Raw genomic sequence first — 15,177 nt, forward strand, 5'->3', positions numbered from 1 at the left:
TAACCTGTCGCGTAGCTGTTGCCCGCCGAATATTAGCCTCATAGCCTGTCGCAGTGTCACGCGTTGTCTGCCTGCGATGCAGCTGCCAGCAGTGATGTCGTTGCCCGAGCACTTCGTCTGCCGTGAATCACTGCCCGCACACGTTGATTGGTTGAAAATTTGAAAAGCTGCCCGCTGCCAGTTGGAAATCCTAAGCGGGATTTGGCTTAATTGCTGCCCGCTGCAACAGAGCTTTTTTATTAATATTTTTTTATGGAAAAATTGGGCAAAGCCTCGCATTTGGGCTTACTGGATTTCCGAAAACAGGTCGGGTCGGGTTGACCCGAACCCGAAGCGGGTCGGGTTCGGGTCCAGAAAATCGACCCGTTTGTAAAAACGGGTCGGGTTAGGGTTGACCCGAATAATGTCGGGTCAGTTCCGGGTTCGACCCGAACCCGACCCGTGACCCGAAATTGACACCCCTAATTAAAGTAGAAATTTAGCGAAAACCCTGAAGCTGCAAGCCTGCAACAAGAATAATTTGGTTAAGATTCACATCACAATTAAAAAAATATAGTTTTAATTAATTAAAATCAATTTTACTAACAAAACTAATAATAAATTATGTAGATAAAAGAGAAGATGATTAGACATCACCAAATTAAGAAATGTAGGCCTCATGCTGATCATCATCATCATTAGCCTTACCCCAACTATTTGGGTTCAGTATTATTAATCTTTATTTTTCATTTGTTCTTGTTGAGTTGTGTCTTAGACAATCCCATTTTTCACAAATTATTTTGAACTTCTCTCTATGCAAGCCTTAGGTTCTTCTCTTTTTTTCTTAGTTCTGTGACACTAATTTTCTCAATTAGTTTAATGAGCATATTTTCTATTATTCATTTTACAGATTCAAATCATCCAAATTTATATATAATCATTTTTTTTTCAATAAATATCACTCCAATATTTCCCATAATATAATTATTCCTTAATTTATCCTTTATGGTTCTATGGCACATCCATCTTAACATTATTATCTTTGGCACACTCAACTTAAGAAAACTTCAATCAAGCCACGTAAGGAGAAAATTTCCCCCCAAAATAAACACTTGCACTTTCACTACACTCAAAGAACTTAGCATCTAACAAGCACACAATTTTCTGGAAGTATGTAAAATCTATTAAACAAAAACTATCTAAATACTTGCCGATTTTATGTTTACAACCATCAAATTTGCCAAAGTCATTAATTTCAAAATCCTCAAAATGCTCAGATCCCTCAAGGAATAATAACAATGTGGGTGAATCACGATAAGCATGCAAATCATACTTGAAGTGGAATTGAAGTAGCGGTTGAGCATGATAAGTACACAATCTAGTTGGTTCTGATCAACTACTATAGTAAACAACTACGCTATCTTAACGCCATAGGAAGCTAAAGGAATAGAACTCCTTGTAATCTGTAGGAGCCAAATAGCTGCACAATAGTTGAGTGGCTACAGGAGACTTACAATTTTTGAAGGCACCAAATTTCAACAAATTGCAAACCATAGTGAACCGCACAATGAATAGAAACACACCAAATGAATTGAATTGAACCAGGAAAATCAAAATACCAAATGAATTGAATTGAACCAGGAAAATCAAAATATTAGATAACGCATCTTGTTGTTCTCGGCGTCATTGTATGCATGGTCACAAACTAAAATTAAAATAGATTGTCTAAATGAACTAGCATAGGCAAAACTACAGTTTGCTAAGATCAACTTGCTCATCTTGATGTGCATAGTTGCATTTGTGATGCATGTAAGCTTTTAGAATTCCATCAAATCTCCTTGGCTTAGAAAAATTTGACTCCAATGAATTAAGCAGTTGATATTTATCAAACAAATCAATAGAAAGCTGTTGTGTAACCCATGAATCATCAAATACAACTCTATCACGCCATTACACAAGATGTCTCTTGAATCCATCATCAATAATGGACACAGTTACATCGTACAAGATAACTTAAAGAACTATAGTTGTAGAACTGTTGGATGCAAGTTCATGAGGAGATGCAAAAAGAGAAGAATTTAAGGCTTTGGGAACATGCTCATATGAAGTACGATTTGACATGGTTATACTTTTCTCACATTTAATACCTTAGAGACTCTTGCATGAAATATTTTGGATTCAAACATGCTATTACTTTATCACCTAATTTAAATTTCATATACTTTATATTCACATCAATAATAGATTTATAATTGTTATAATCAAAAGTAAATTTTCTTTACAAATATTTTTATTCAAATAATTATGCAAACAATTAAGCTTATACAAAACATGAAGTTCAATAATATCTATAGCCGTTCTAGATTTTTTTTACTATTTATTCTTTTTATTTTAAAAAAAAATCTAATTACAAATTTTTTTTACTATTTCTTCCTCTCTAATTGCAGATTCAACTATATCTTATTGTTTTCTTTCATACATCTTGCAATAAAAAAAGTTTTGGTGTGTTCTTATTCCTAATTTCTTATTGTCGTCCACTGATTTCAAGGAAATTGTCTCCACTTGTCAATATCAAAAGTTATATTCATGGTTACACCTCTTCAACATTTTAAGAAGGTTATTACTCGTCAATTCCGTAACATTGAAAAGCAAAAAATATTTTTATATGACTCAAGATCCTTGATTTAAAAGTGGCGGATCATAAAATGTCTTATATAAATCTAGAAAATATCATGATGAAATTTTTTGTTAGCTCATCCAATGTCTTGAATTCGGAGAAATAGCCCACAAGAATACCTAAATATTATCCTCCAAAATTTTGAATGACGATGCACAAGTTAAATGTTTACACTGAAATCACTAAATGATGAACTCATTTTTAAAATGATGAACTCAATTTTTTAAAGAATATGGTTATGAAAAATCCTCAATTATCATGAAAGTGATAGCCATACCACCAAAGGTCTTGGATTTATTATAACTAAATATTCTTAGATGATGGTCTGTTATGCAACAACAACAAAATATATCGAAACTAAAGATTAATTTTTATGAAGTTAACTTTTCAAGTGATCAAGTCATAGAAGCCAAACCCACAACTAAAAAGCTTAAGGATAGCCATAATTAATAAAAAAAATTATATCAATTATTTATAAATAATAATTAAAGAGAAAGAGAAGGAGATTGAAATTAAAAAAAATCTAAATAAATTTAATCCCTAAATTTCCCTCTTCTTCTTCTTCTTCTTCTTCTTCCTTTTCTTCCTCATCATAACCTTCCCAAAATTCTAATCCTAAAAATTTGACTCCATGTCCATCCCTCAAACCACCAACACACACCTTCAAAAAAAACATTCTTCTACATCTCCACCAAAAAGCCCAATCCCAATTCACTCTCTCTCAAGAAAGAGAGAAAATTCATAAAATTTCCTTAAACACATTCAGAAAATTCATAAAGTTTATTTCGGTGAATATTAGCAGAAAAATCTGAAATAATTCTAAAACTAGATCTTGAGATTTGTCTGTCACAGCTCAATGTGATCAGACCTTTCCTGGTTGGGTTGGGTTGTGACAAGCTTTTGTGGTATCAGAACAATAATTTTAAAATTGGATTGTATAACAGAGCTATAGGAATTTATATGTAAGTCTAGTGGGGTAGTTTCAAATCTGTCTGAGTGTTCATTATTTTTGTTTCATGTGTATGTGTGTTCAGTTGCATATTCTGTGTGATTATGATTCCACTAGACTTATATATAACCATGGACATAGAATTAGTCAGGCAGCTCCTATATATAGTTCTTCTCTAACAATTGGTTCAGATACAATTTTATAGTTTGCTACTTTGATAGCCCAAATGATGGGTGAGACACATAATAGGGTTCATGTTGTTAGATATGAAGAGGTAGACATATTTTTGATATTAAAGCCTTCGAGATTTGAGGGTACTGTTGAGCCCAGAGCAGTAGATGACTGGTTGAGGAGGCTAAAAAAGATATTTGATGGTATGCAGTGTCCTGAGAGGAAGGTACCATTAGCAGTCTTTCTATTAGATGGTGAGGAAGAGCACTGGTGGATGGGCCAACAAGAGGAGAAATTTCAAGGGAGATTAAACTCTCTGATTACTTGGGAGGAGTTCTCTGATGTGTTTAGAGCCTGGTTTGTACCCCCTTCTGCACGACAACAAAAAGGCTGGTTCAGGGGAGCATGACAGTTATGAAGTACGAGGCAGAGTTTACTGCTTTGGCTTGATATGCTCCCTAGTTGGTTAACACTCATACAGAGAAGTGTTACAGGTTTCTGAGAGGACTTCATGATAGTCTGAGATAACCTCTTGTGTCATTTCATATTTTTGATTTCTTTGAGCTTGTGGAGAGCTCGTTTGATAGAGAATGACCTGATGGTTACTCCGCAGCGGTGGACTGTTAGAAGGAAGAGGTTCAGTGGTGAGACTTCTGGTAGTAGTTTTTTTGGAAAGAAAAGCAGATTTTCACCTGGAGATTCTAGAATAAGTGGACAGTAAGCATTTACAACAATCTCTGGTAGTGACATCGTAGCCAGTTCTAGTTCTGTTAGCGGGGCACTCGTGTGCCAGAGTTGTGGTCGACGTCATTTTGGTCAGTATTATAGGATGACTGGACAGTGCTTAAGATACGGTCAAACAGGACATCGAGTATCAGAGTGTCCACATGCAGGACTTAACCAAAGTTTTGAGTCCATATCAGAAAGCTTTGTTAGGCCGGCAAGAAGATTGAGGGCAGTTCCTCGTCTTACTTGTTTTAATGGATCATTTGGTAGAGCTGGTGGTTCAGGTTTAGTGACAAGGAGACCATCTGACAATGGTCAGAGAGAGCCTTGTAGTTCTGTTGCTCCAGCTCCAATTCAACCATATGTATACAATTTAACTCAATAAGAGGCCCGTGATGCTCTAGATGTCGTGACAAGTATAGTTTATATTTCTGAACATCCATGTGTTTTATTTGATTCTGAAGCTAGTCATTTCTTTATTTTCGAGTATTTCTTCGATTCACTACACTTGGCTTCAGTTGCACTGTTTGTTTCTCTTTCTGTTATTATTGTATGCTGGAGAAAGCATGATAGCCAGTGTGATGTTGAGATTTCTGATAAGAAGTAAAAATCCAGTTTAATTTTATTACCTATTTCATCATATGATGTTATTTTGGGTATTAATTGGTTGAGTCGGTATGAGGCTCAGATTGATTGTTTGAAGAAGCGAGTTACGTTATTTATGGGCAGTGAGAGTTGTGTATTCTAGGGAGTTAGAAATGTTTTATCCTGTTTGATCTCTACATTTGAAACAGATCGATTGTGGAAAAAGGGTTGTATGATATTTCTGGCATAAGTTCGGGATAAGAGTATAGATGTTGGTTCTCTTTCTGATATAGATGCTGGTAAGAGATTTTTTAGATGTATTTCCTGATGAGTTAATCAGCTTACCTCCAAACAGAGACTTAGAGTTCTATATTGACATATTTTTGGGTACGATAATATCAAAAGCTCCGTATATAATAGTACCAAAAGAGCTTCAGGAGTTGGTTGACAGGGGATTTGTTCGTCCTAGTGTTTCTTCCTGAGGAGCACCTGTTTTATTTGTGAAGAAAAAGGATGGTACTATGTGTATGTGTATTGACTACAGGGAGTTGAACAAAGTCACTATCAAGAACAAATATTCATTGCTACGGATTGATGATCTATTTGATCAGCTTGTTGGATCTTCTATATTATTAAAGATTGATCTGCGATCTGGTTACTATCAGGTGAAAGTGAGAGATGCTGATGTGATGAAGACATATTTTAGTACTAAGTACGGACACTACGAGTTTTGGTCATGCCATTTGGGGTGACTAATGCACCAGTTGTCTTTATGGATCTGATGAACAGAGTATTCAAAGATTATCTAGATCAGTTTGTGATTATTTTCATATATAACATTTTGGTATATTCTGCTTCTGAGGAAGATCATGTCAGATATCTGAGGATTATTTTGGAGGCTTTGAGGCAACATCAATTATATACAAAATTCACTTAATGTGAGTTTTGGCTGAGAAGTATTTCTTTTCTGGGACACGTGGTGAGTGGTGATAGTATCTCTATTGATAGCAAAAAAGTTTAGGCAATTACTAATTGGCCAAGGCCTACTAGTGTGTTTGAGATACATAATTTCTTGGGTATGGCTGGATATTACAGGAAGTTTGTGAAAGAGTTTTATCAGATTTTTGCACCTCTAACGAGACTGAATTAGATTTCAGTAACTTTTGTTTGGACACCAGAGTGTAGCTAGTTATCACTCGACCATGTTGTTGCACGAAAGAAAGTATCCGACACATGATTTAGGGTTGGCTGCTATTGTATTTGCTTTAAAGATTTGGCGTCATTATTTGTACTGTGTCATGTGTGAGATTTTCACAGATCATCAGTCTAAAATTCATATTCACTCATAAAGATCTGAATTTGAGGCAAAGAAGGTGGCTTGAGTTGATTAAGGACTATAATTTGACTATCTAATATTAGCCTGATAAGGCTAATGTGGTGGAAGATGCTCTAAGCAGAAAGTCTTTTGGATTATCATATATGCAACTCACTTCTGATGAATATTTGATACGAGATATAGAGATTATAGTTAGAGGTGTTTTCTTCTATTGATTGGGATTTTGGTATAATATCTCAGGTGATCATTCAACCTTCTTTAAAAGAAAAGATTCAAGAAGCTCAAAAATTAGATGCAGGATATTCAAAGTTGATTGATCAAATCAATTCTTGTAAGAAATATGAACTACGAGTTTCTGATTCTTGTGTCATTTTCTGTAAGTATAGACTTTGGGTTCTTATTTTTGGAGATATGAGACAGAAAATTTTACATGAGGCTCATTATTCAGGCTATACTATTCATCCAGGAAGTAGCAAGATGTACGGAGATCTGAAGGGTATGTTTTGGTGGCCTGGATTGAAAAAGGACATTACGGAGTTTATGTCAAAGTGTGAGGCCTGTCAGCTAGTGAATGCAGTGCATCAGCGACCAAGAGGTATTTTACAGTTTTTACCTATTCCAGAGTAGAAATTGGAAGAGGTAACAATCGATTTTGCGATGGGTTTTCCCATATCAAATAAGGGCTTGATGTTATTTAGGTTGTTGTCGATCGACTGAAAAAATCTGCCCAGTTCATTCTGATTCGACAGACATCCGATGGACAGGTTAGCACAGATCTATGTTAAAGATATTATCAGGTTGCATGATGTGCCAAAGGTGATTGTATCTGATCAGGATAACATGTTTACCTCTAAATTATGAAGGGTATTCAGCAGAGATTGGGTACGAAGTTGCACTTCAGTATGACTTTTCATCCGCATGCAGATGGACAGTTCGAAATGACTATTCAAGTACTGGAGGATCTTATGAGATTGTGTTTTGAGTTTTGGGGGCAGTTGGGAGGATCATATCCTGTTGATAGAGTTTGCATATAATAATAATTATTAGTCCAGCATATACATGACTCCTTATAAAGCTCTGTATAGAAGAAAATGTATAACTCATTTAACTTTGACTGAGGTGAGAGACAAAAAGGTGATATGATCAACTTTTGTGGATGACACTACAAAAATTCAATTGATCAGAGACATATTGAGAGGTGCAGATAGAGAGAAGATGTTTTATGATTATAAGCTGGTGGAATTTCAGGTTGGTGATTTTGCTTATATCAAAGTCAACCCAATGAAAGGTGTCAGTAGATTTGAGAGACTTTGCAAGCTCAGTCCAAGATATATTTGACCTTTTTAGATCACTGAGCGGATTGGTACTTATGCTTACAGATTATTGTTACCTGATCATATGTCCGATATATACAGTGTGTTTCATGTATCTTTTTTGAGAAAGTGGGTGACTGATTCTGGAAAGATACTATTTACTGATGATGTTGAGGTTCATCCAAATCTGCAGTACAGAGAAGAACCCGAAAAATTTTGGCATATGATGTGAGAAAATTGAGAAAGAAAACATATTTCTACGGGTAAAGTATAGTGGAAGCATAGAACTGCTAAAGAGATTACTTGGAAGAAGGAATTTGATATGAGACAGTCGTAGTCAAGTTTATTCTGACTCATTCTGTTTTGAGAATATTGAGGATGATATTTTTCTTAAGGTGGATAGATTGTGAAACCCCAAAAATTTTTTATAAGAATTTTTGACTTATAACAGTCAATATTTATTTATGGAGTCATAATAAGTCCAAATAAGAAACCGTCTTCACTGTAATATTAATAATGTAGTGTTTTAGATTTTCTAAATTTTTTTTGCACTGTTGAATTTTTTTAAGAAATCAGCACCTGTCGGTACAAGTGAGATTTTTGGGACCGTCAGGTGTTCGTTTTGCAAATCGATTTCACCAGAATTTTCTATATTAAATTTGCTAATTTATGATATTTTTCTATAATTTTTGTAATCTCTAAAATAATTTCTATAAATATTCTATTGAAAATTAATTATAATAATATTATTATATATTAAATAATATTAAAAAAAGAAAATATCTAATCCCACTTTATTAAAATCTCCATTTAATTATTTTGCCAACATTAACAGAGAACAGAAATGGGTAAGAGTGGAATTAAGGGAAAATAAGACGAGAGAAAGAGGAAAAATTTTGATTTTGGAGGTTTAGAGCCTTTTTCGTCCGTCGGCTCAGCTGGAAAACTTGTCAGTCTCGACGTAAGACACATTATGTCCATCTCAATTTTCAAAAAATATGTAAGTTTTAGCGAATATTTCAATTAAAATTTTATATTTGCTAGCGAAAAATGAGAATAACTTTGCACCGGTGAAATTTTCACTGCTTAATTTTTTATATGCTATAGAGATTCTGATTATACACATTTTGAATATTTTTTGAAAATATTACACCGAGGGTTTTTATTAAATAAAAAATTATCTAGATGTTAAAAATAGTATTGTAGTACAATAAAACTCTTAAAACATCATTTTACTCAATCCCTGGTAATTTGATAATTTTCTGAAAATATGTATTTTTGGCTAGTTGAATTTTCTGTTGTCTACTATTATACAACACTGAAATTTTGATATATACTTAATTACTCTTTAAGTATTATAATGTGATGATATATGTGTATATGTGATTAAATTATATCTGTTGAGAGCTATAAAAGGCTAGAATCCTTTGAGATTTAGTTTGTGTCAGGGAATTGCTCGGAAGTTATAAGGGGGGTCAGAATCGTTTGAGAATTTTGTCTGAGACAGGGATATATGATATGTTCTGGTGCTATAAGCACAAACAAAAAGAGAGTCATAAGGGGTCAGAATCCTTTGAGGTTATATCTAAGTCCGGAAAATATGATCTGAACTACTATGTGATATGAATTTTAATTTATTTATTAGTTTCGTACTATTATTTAAATCAGAGAATAATTGCTATGCATTTATTACATTTCTTAGTTTAATGATTTATTTAATTTGCATTTAACTGCTTTTAAATATTCAATAAAATATTTGATAAAATAATATTTAAACATTTAGTTTAATTGGAAAAGATATAAAGAGGCTCATAAGGAATCTAAGAAATCAATATGCGATACAAAGACCTTAGCTTTTAGTGATTTATATAATAGTTTAGATACTAAGGAGGGAGAAAGATATATATATAAGTTAGCCAAACAAAGAGATAGGAGTAGTAAGGATTTAGTTCAAGTGAAGTGTATTAAAGATGAAGATCAAAAAATACTTTTCTAAGAAGATATTCAACAAAGGTGGATGGGATATTTTGCTAAACTTTTTAATGAAAATTATGAAAATAAGATTGACTATAGTGACCTTAGCACCCTAAATGAAAATAAAGTTGTCTGTTTTTATCGGCATATTAGTAAAACCGAAGTTAGAGAGGCTTTAAAGAAAATGAAGGATGAAAAAACTGTGGAAATGCTTAGGAGATGAAGGAATTTCTTGGCTTACTAAACTTTTTAATACTATTTTGAAGACTAAAAAGATGTCAGATGAGTGGAGAATGAGTGTGTTAATTCCTATTTTTAAGAATAAAGGTGATGCACAAGATTTGGTTATAAAAGGTAGAGATAGACCTAAAAAGACTTGGTTATAAAATATTAGATTTGATCTTTATTAGATTTAAACTAGAATTCGACTTTTAACTGGACACAATGGAGAAAAAAGATTCATGTAGCCGACCCCACATAGTGGGACAAATGCTTGATGTTGTTGTTGTTATTGTAGACAAACATCTACTTCAACTCTACAAGGTCCTCTTTTACGAAACAACTCATGGTTGTCGGCAAAGATTATTCGATTAGATTGACTCAATTATCTCCATTGACTAAGTAGACCAGAGGCTGTGATAACTCGAAATGACGAAGTTATGTGATCTTAATAAGGGTCGTCATCATTTTCTCTACCTTCCATTTTAAGCAAATGCCATTAAATTTTCTCTTACCTAAATAAAAATTGTTGTTATTATATGCTAAACACTTGGCGCATATCTAAGAATTTGCGATAATTGAAAGTTGTCTTGTCATTGGGAGGGGTAATTAACTATAAGTGTTTTTGCCTATGAAAAACTTGAAACTATATCATAAATTTTGCAAAAAAAGAGAGTGAAAATATTGTGGGCTCCGAAAATTCGGCCCCGGCCTCCGCTCGTCTTTTTCTTTTTATTCGGCGAGGGAGTTTTAACTGAATAAGTTCCGAGGTAAATTTTGGAAGGCATATGGGTTTGTAGATAAGACACTACCCAGAGATTTCGCCCTCATTTTGTGAGGACTTTATGATCTGAGTTCTGGTTTCCTATAGGCGCAAGCCCCTATAGTTAATTACCCCTCTCAATCATGAGAGAGAACTTTCGATTAAGGCTAGTCGTCAATCAGATACGTAGAGAATACATGTAATCTGGCATATAGTAGCAGCAATGAGTTTGGATTTGGATGTTGAAAAATTGCACAGTTTGGAGATTTAGAAAATTGATATTTAAAATAGAAATTTTCACCATTTTGCACTTAAAGCTGATGGTGGGGGAATGAATGATAGACCCGATCAAGATCCCATGGTTCCGTCGTCCCGGGCCATCGTGGTCCCTAGTCTACTTAGTCAGAGGAGGTAGTCGACCCAACCTGACAGAAGGATCTTTGTCAACAGCCATGGGTTGCTTCGTCCAAGGGGACCTTGTAGACCGGGGTTGAATGTTTGTCTAAGGGGACAAATTTGAATCCACCTTAGCTAACAGAGGGCTTTGTGCCCTATCAATCATATCCTATTGATTCATATCTCAAGGATTTGATGCCATTAAGGAGCGTAACGGCGCTGGCCATAACCAGTATTTCGTGGTGCCATTTGGCGGCAAAACCACTCGGTTCAAAGGGCCCCGGGTCATAACCGTTTATCCTGTGGTGCCATTTGGCGGCGAACCGCCGGTTAGAGGACACGCACCATGTCCTTACTAGCAGGAGACTGTTTTGAGAATGGATCCTAATGATATTTTCGACTAGGCATGTAGCTCTTTGTGAGCTGAAGTAAACTTTAATTTGTCCGCCCCGACAAACTTTTGCGGAGGGTGGATGGATTTTGCTTTAAGTTTTTGATGGATTTATTTCAATTTTAAATATTTTTTGACTTTTGGAATTTTTGTGGAGTTTTGGAGTTTGAATGAACTTTTGGGATTTTTGTGGGTATTTGGGTAGAGTTTTGGATTTTGATAGGCATTTGGATATTTGGGAGACATTTGAAAATGTTTGTGAACCCCTCCGGTTGAGATCTTCGTTCAACACGGCCATCATCGGGGTGTTCGTGGGGTCATTTCCATTTAAAGCTTGAACCTTGTCGACTTTGTCTGACTGTCGACAGAGGATCGGGTTTCGTAGGCTTTATGCCTTTTGTTTAGTGAATTCTTTTGATTATAGACCTTGAAGGCCTAATATGAATGTATTGAAACAAATACATCGGTCCCCACAATCATGTGTTTGTTTGAAGGTTCGAACCCTGTCGACTCCTATTGATCTGTATAGAAGGATCGGGTTCGAACTTGAATTCACTTATTGACCCGCACAGCATCCCTAGACGTCACGTGTGTACTAATAACACGCTCGTCGGGGCTCATGCGGGTTCTTGATTTTATACCCCATTCTAGTGTACCTATGTGTATACAAATTACAGTGCACGTGCAGGGATATTTTGAAAGTACTTGTAGACGCCTTCTGTCCGCTTGCATAGAAGTTGCGGATCCGGTGGCGTGGCGTAGCAACTTCTGGATAGAATTGTTCATTGCTTCGTACAGGTAGACTGTCGTGCACTACTCGTTGCTTTCTGCAGGTGTATCGTAGTGCACTAACGAGTCTTCTGCCTTGTTGTAGATGATTGCATATGTTGCAGTGCTTTTGTCTTTGCTCACAGACAATCTGTTGTATATGCAACAAACTTCTTATAGTAACTTGTATGCATTTGCATTTGATGCAGTTACTTTGCTTGTGGATAATATATTAAGAGTCAATGGGTCTTCTACATCAACTTGCATGAGCTCCTATCTACTGCAATTCTCTTTTGTACTTGTTCATAGATGCTACTTTGTACATGTAACAGGTCTCCTAAGATAATTCATAGGAGTTCACATTTGCCATCAACCTTTTTATACACATTGGTTGGTAGGTACTTGCGTTTGTTGTTGTCTTTTTGTATGTATAATAGTTTTTTAACCCTTTGTTTGTGAATGTTGTATGACATATCCATGTTTGCAGAAGGACCCATTACACTGTAATGCATCTAGTATCACCCATTCGCAAGTGGATTAATGTGCTCATTTGCAAACTGTTGTTGCTCGCTATATGTGTTGCTCGCTATATGTGTTATATGTGCTCGCTATATGTGTTGCAAGCCATATTTGCTATAATGTTTCTAAGCATATTCTGTTGGTGGGTTATCATCCCCTTTACTTGTCCACTATCGCATTTGCTAATAACTCCACTCCTTATTTCCTTCAAGCTTCTCTTTTTTTTTTGTAGATTCGGGGACTAACTGACATGAACAATACAAGCTCAATATTATTTGTATCGTTCTTTCAGGGGATTGACTTATTCATCAGGAGCTTTCTCTTTCTTTATTTGTAGGCATGAAACACTTATTGCATGTTGTAGGTGGATAATCATACATGTTGTGTGTGGATATTCATGCATATGAAAATCTTCTACCATTACTTATGGGTACTCTTACAATTGTTCCTTGATATTCATGATTGTAATAGATTCGTCATTCTTGCTCGCATATATACCATAAGATATTTCTACACTTCCTTTTATGGGTTATCATTATTTGTAGATAGTCCAATATACTCATAAGCTGGTTGATGTTAAGCGTAGGAAAGATGTTATATTCATTATCAGCCTCCTGGTACACAATGATCAACAAACTGTTGCATATGCTTGTAATTGCCCCAAGTAGTTTAATTACTTGTCACTAGTGTGCAGCATAGTTTTATTCCACATGAGTCTTACACTTGTTTGTTGATATGCATTTGATTGATTAAAGCCATCACTTGATTTTAGCATTTTATCTTCAATCATGTATTTAATGACCTTGAAGTTCAATCCCTTGTAGTATGACCTTAGTTGATTGTACCAAGTGCACAAGTCCCATATTGTTCTTTGAGTTCAATCAAGTTCACTTGCATGTTCAAATTCAAGTTCTCTGCGGTCCAAGAATGATTCAAGTCCCCTGTTGTTCAATTCAAGTCAAAGTTTCTTATACTTGTTCTCTTGAATTCAATCAAATTCTCTTATATTTTTCAAGTTCATTTTAAGCTTGAGCTCAAGTACTGCATGATTGTTCAAATCAAGTTCTAATTCGTGTCCTTGTAGTCTTTTTCGGTTCAAGTTCTTTGCACCAAGTTCTTTGTCATTTGAGTTCAAATTTGAGTTTATGTTATTGTCCAAACATTGTCCAAAGTCCTTGGATCTTCGATCCAAAATTCGGCAGCCTCCCGGCGTCTCCCCCATTTAGGGAAAAAAACCAAGAGGCAATCTTCCCCTCGACGCTACGTGAGCGCTTCAGGTAGGTGTCAAAAATGACACCGCGGTCACATTTTGTATTTTTTTATCCCCGCCCGCTACGTGAGCGTTTAAGAGTTTTTTTTTGTTTTAAGAAGAAAACTCGTTAGAAATAAGCACGAATTTCCCCCCTCTGCACCACATGGGCGTTCGGGGGTACTTATATAAAAATAAAGAAGGAAACAAAAACACACATTTTTTTTATCCCCTTCGCCGCAAGCGCCGCGCCGGTTTTCCTCCCTACAACTCTACTTGAGCGCCTCGAGGGTTTGCCGGCTCGTCGCTAGCATTGAAGAGGGATCCTTAAATCGTCACAAGCATCGCACTCGTTTCCCACCCTACAACGCTTCGTGAGCGCCTCGGGGGTTTGCCGGCTTGTTGCAAGCATCGAGAAAAAAACCATTTCTTTTTTTTTTAATTAGTGATAAATTAAATATAATTAGTTATATTTAAACTATAACTAATTACATTTAACTTAAAAGTAATTACAAATATAATTTATAATTAATTAAAAATTAATTATAATTAATTACATTTATTATATAATTAATTATACTTAAATTAAGATTAATTATAAATTAATCATATTTAACCTATAATTAATTATAAATTAATTACAATTAGTTATATTTAATATATAACTAATTATATTTTAATTTAGTATTAATTATAAATTAAATAAATTTAATTTGAGATTAATTATAAACTAATTATAAATAATCTCAAATAAAAGAATAATTATACTAATAAAGCAAAATTAAATACCTAATCAACTAAGGGTTGGGTAGTAAAGAGGGTTGGCTGAGTGAACTCAGTGAGTCGGGATGAGTTCAGTGAGGTGAGTGAGCTGGCTAGGCTTAAGTGGGATGAGTGGACTGAGTCAGGCTGAGTTGGGCTTAGTGGCTGAGTTGGTTTGAGTGGATGAGTTGAGTGAGTTAGTGTTATATTTTAAGTGGAGTTAGGGCTCGGGTATGAGAGGAGATCGGGTAAGGCTTAAGAGGGGGAGGTGAGCTCTCTGAACGGGATTGAATGGAGAGGAGGCGGGTTCGGCTATGGAGGAGCACGGTTGGTAAGTCCTCCCTCTCTCTCTCTCTCTCTCTCTCTCTCTCTCTCTCTCTCTCTCTCTCTCTCTCTCTCT

General features: G+C 35.2%; 1 protein-coding gene across 1 annotated transcript in view; it reads left to right on the top strand.

The window, feature by feature from the left end:
* Nucleotides 1–15,177, top strand: part of LOC110116020 (beta-glucuronosyltransferase GlcAT14A) — a 30,186-nt gene that overhangs the window by 11,684 nt on the left and 3,325 nt on the right. The window lies entirely within an intron of this gene.

This window comes from Dendrobium catenatum, unplaced genomic scaffold, assembly GCF_001605985.2.
Source record: "Dendrobium catenatum unplaced genomic scaffold, ASM160598v2 fragScaff_scaffold_945, whole genome shotgun sequence".
In the NCBI taxonomy this organism is placed as follows: Eukaryota; Viridiplantae; Streptophyta; class Magnoliopsida; order Asparagales; family Orchidaceae; genus Dendrobium; species Dendrobium catenatum.